Below are 4,317 nucleotides of genomic sequence, written 5' to 3'. Positions count from 1 at the left end.
CCTCTTTTGGTCTATTCAGACTTTTATTTTTAAAAAAATTATTATTCGTATTTCTTATTGCTTTGCTACTATAGAATATTGCTACTATAAAATCTAGAATATCGTGTTCTATAACAACAAAGCCCGATTTTATTGAGCCAATTTTATTGATGAGAAAATAGAGAGAGAAAAGATCAAGTGAATAAATGCAAGAATTGCATTTAAACATTTACAAAACAACATAAAATAAGATAAAATAACATATAACATATAAAAACAGAAAACATTAATAATAATTAATAAAAAATAAAAAATGAATTCTTTTATTTCATTGTATTTTTGTAGTCTTTTTATATTCTTTATTCTTTTCTCAACTCTCAACATTTATATTCAAAATTTACAATCATATTGACAACAATTGTATCGAACAAATATAATTCTATCATAGATAAATAGATCCATTTATCCTCGTTTGGCACTTCATTTCATTCAAAGAATGCGTTCTTTCTTTGAATTTGTTGTGATACAATAAGTTTTCTTTATTGTAATTGTATTGAAAAAAAAAAAGGATAACAATGGAATGAATAAGACAAGAGGCGGTCCGCAAATTTTCACTTATTCTATTTCTACTTCTTTGGTTTTATCTGAGAATTTCGTGTTTTTTTTATTCCAATTTTTGCTAATTTCGTGTTTTGATTGCCTAGTGCAATTCCATTTTTTTTATTCCGATTGTATATACATATTCTAATTTTTTCGGGTTGCTAACTCAACGGTAGAGTACTCTGCTTTTAAGTGTGACTAGCATCTTTTACATATTTGTATGAAGAAAGGGATTCGTTCAGACCATCGGTAGAGTTTTTAAGACCACGACTGATCCTGAAAGGAGTGGATGGAAAAAAGAGCATGTCGTAGCAATGGAGAATTCTAAGAATCCTTTTTTTTCCGGATCATTCAAAAAAAAACTATTTTTGAATTTTTGGTGCGGAACAAAAAAATGAATTGAATTCAAAGTTGGGTCGAGTGAATAAATGGATAGAGCTCTACGGCCCCAATTATAGGGAAACAAAAAGTAACGAGCTTCTGTTCTCAATTTGAATGATTACCTAATCTAAACATTAAAAAGAAATTAGTGCCTAATATGGTAAAGGTTTTTCTCATGAGTAAATTATCGATTTTTTTATGAGTCCTTATTATTAGGCATTCCCTTTATAGGTTAGCCATGAATGTGTAGAAGAAGCAGTATATTCATAAAGAAAAGATAGTTTTTTTCCAAAATCAAAAGAGCGATTGCGTTGAAAAAATAAAGGATTTCTAACCGTCTTCTTATCCTATAACAAACATAAATCAATTAGATGGCAAAAGATAGGATAGAGAATCTGTTGATGAATCCGCCTGTCTCCGAGGTATCTATTCTTTTCTTACTAGAATACCTTGTTTTGACTGTATCGCACTATGTATCATTTAATAACCGGATAGATCCCCTATCTTTGGTTCAAATCGAATTTGAAATGGAGGAATTTCAAGTATATTTAGAACTAAATAGATCCTGCCGACACGATTTCCTATACCCACTTATTTTTCGGGAGTATATTTATGCACTTGCTCATGAGCATGGTTTAAATAAACTGATTATTTTTTTAAAAATCAGGGTTATGGTAATAAATTCAGTTCACTAATTGTGAAATGTTTAATTCTTCGAATGGATCAACAGAATCGTTTGATTGGTTCTCATTCAAAACCCCAATTATGAAATCCCCTCTCTCCCACTTCACACCTCGGAACGCACCATTCTAATAGAGAGAAAGGCACTTTCACATCTTCTTAACCCGAAATGGCTAGGGAGAGGAAAGGTTCCTTTTTTTTAGGATACTCCTAGGAACAGATCCAGTGGAGACGAGGTGGGGCCTATAGCTCAGAGGATTAGAGCACGTGGCTACGAACCATGGTGTCGGGGATTCGAATTCCTCCTCGCCCACAACCGGCCCAAAAGGGAAGGACCTTTCCATCTGGGTAGGAAAACCATGATCGGGATAGCAGACCCAAAGCTATGGAACTTGGGAGTGGGTCTTTTACCAAAATGGAGTGGCCTTTTATTTATTATTTATCGTATATTTACTTTTCTATTTTATATTTATATATAGTATTACCGGCCAAAAAAAAATAAGCATATTTTTTTTGTTTTCTATAACTCTTCCTCACCAAAGCTTGGGCGAATAGCGAGCAAGTACAAGTATTAGTAGCATAGAAAATGCGCTCCTCATCATTAAATTAATGTGTTTGCTCACGGTAATTGAAGCCTCTCGGAGAATCAATGATCGCATCTTTGAGGCATTTGCTAGTACTAGTCCATCGAGAATTTGTAATTGGCTAGTTGTAAATAGCCCGGACTATGGAACAAAGGATTATCCGGACACCTACACCGAGGTATTGATGGTGATTCTCAAACATCGAGAATGTAATATGATACGATGAGATAGAATGCAATAGAAACAAAGATACGAGGAACGGGTTACCGCTCTTAATGATCAAAGCGAACCCTTTCTTTTCGACATTCTCAATTCTTTAATTGAATGAATCAAATCTCCTCAAGTAGGATTCGAACCTACGACCGGTCGATTAACAATCGATCGATCTATCATTGAGCTCTTGAGGAACAACGGAGATTAGATCTCATAAAGTTTAATTCCGTTCTCAACCCATGACCAATATGAACTCAAGTTTCCTTCAGAACCCCGTAACTTCTTCGTAGTGGCTCGGTTCCATGCCTCATTTCATTGGGAACCTCAAAGTGGCTCTATTTCATTATATTCCATCCAGATCCCAATTCCATTTTTATATTGTCATTGACATGACATAAGAGATGTCAGTTCTAGTCTATCTTTTTCTATTTCTATATATGTATATGGAAAGCTAAAAAATCATCATACAATAATCCAGAAATAGAAAAGAAAAAATAGAGGGTAATGATGATTTTAAAATCTTTTATACCAGGGAATCTAATAACCTTATACATGACGATAATCAATTCGGTCGTTATGGTTAGACTCTATTATGGATTTCTGACCACACTACCCATAGGTCCCTCTTATATCTTCCTTCTACGAGCTCGAGTTATGGAAGAAGGAGAAGAAGGAACCGAGAAGAGAGTATCAAGCAACAAGCGGGTTTATTGCAGCCACTCATGATGTTCATATCAATCTACTATGTACCTCTGCATTTAGCATTGGGTAAACCTCATACAATAACTGTGCTAGCTCTCATCAGTATCTTTTGTTTCATTTCTTCTAGAACAATCACAAAGACTTTTTGATCATAGACGTTCTACCGTAAATTCAATGTGTAATCTTAGCATTCAATGTGTATTCTGAATAATCTCATTATTCAATTATTCAACCATTTCATTTTACCAAGTTCAATGTTAGCCGATTAGTCAACATCTATATGTTTCGATGCAACAACAATATGTTATTTGTAGCAAGTATTTTGTTGGTTGGTTAATTGGTCATATTTTATTGATGAAATGGGTTGGGTTGGTATTAGCTGGATACAACAAAATAATTTAATTAGGTCTAATGTATTTATTCGATCTAATAAGTATCTTGTATCGAATTTAGAAATTCTATGGCTCGAATCTTTAGTATTCATTATTTATTACCTGTGTTTACTATTTAGGCGAATACCGCCACCCATTCTAACTAAGAAACAGAAAGGAATTTTCAAAACGGAAGAAGTGGGGAAGTGAGGAAGAAAGAAACATGGAAATAGAAACTATTTCGAAGGGGAGGGCTAACCGAAACAGGGGACCGAAGAAAATCGCTTCTTCCCTTTTTAGGAGGAAGAGGTGGATCCAAGCAAAATCGACGAAACAGAAAAGCTACGAGTGGAAGGAAAAAAAAAAAAAAGAAAGGGCGAACTCCACTTTCGTTTTAAAGAGACATACTCTAAAAATAGATGGTTTATGAAACTTCTTATCCGGATGGGAATCAAGAAAGTTCAAATTAGAAATATTAAAAAAGAAGATAAATATTTATTATGGATTGAAAACCTCTTGTGACAGTTCTTTTTATTCTAAATGATGGAATCAACCTTTGCGATATATAAAAATGACCAAAGTTGAAAATGCTATAAAAATGAAATGTCACAATTTTTTTATACATGTCAAAGTGATGGAAAAGAAAAATATCTTTTACGTATCCACCCGGTTTAGCAACTTTTGGGGAAATGATACAAAAAAATATTTTTCACACCGAAAAATTGTTTTCTGATGAATTGTATACTGATTGGAGTTTTATCAATGAACTAAGAAGAAGAAATTTTAGTAAGGAGTTTATTAAAAGA

At 33.3% G+C, this 4,317-nt stretch overlaps 1 pseudogene; it reads left to right on the top strand.

The window, feature by feature from the left end:
• The first annotated feature begins 2,945 nt into the window (after nt 1–2,945).
• On the top strand, nt 2,946–3,477 carry LOC128041697 (protein TIC 214-like; annotated as a pseudogene).
• Nucleotides 3,478–4,317: the final 840 nt, after the last annotated feature.

Source organism: Gossypium raimondii, chromosome 6 (assembly GCF_025698545.1).
Source record: "Gossypium raimondii isolate GPD5lz chromosome 6, ASM2569854v1, whole genome shotgun sequence".
In the NCBI taxonomy this organism is placed as follows: Eukaryota; Viridiplantae; Streptophyta; class Magnoliopsida; order Malvales; family Malvaceae; genus Gossypium; species Gossypium raimondii.
The sequence above is the reverse complement of the archived record's forward strand: the minus strand, read 5'-3'. Positions and strand labels throughout refer to the sequence as shown.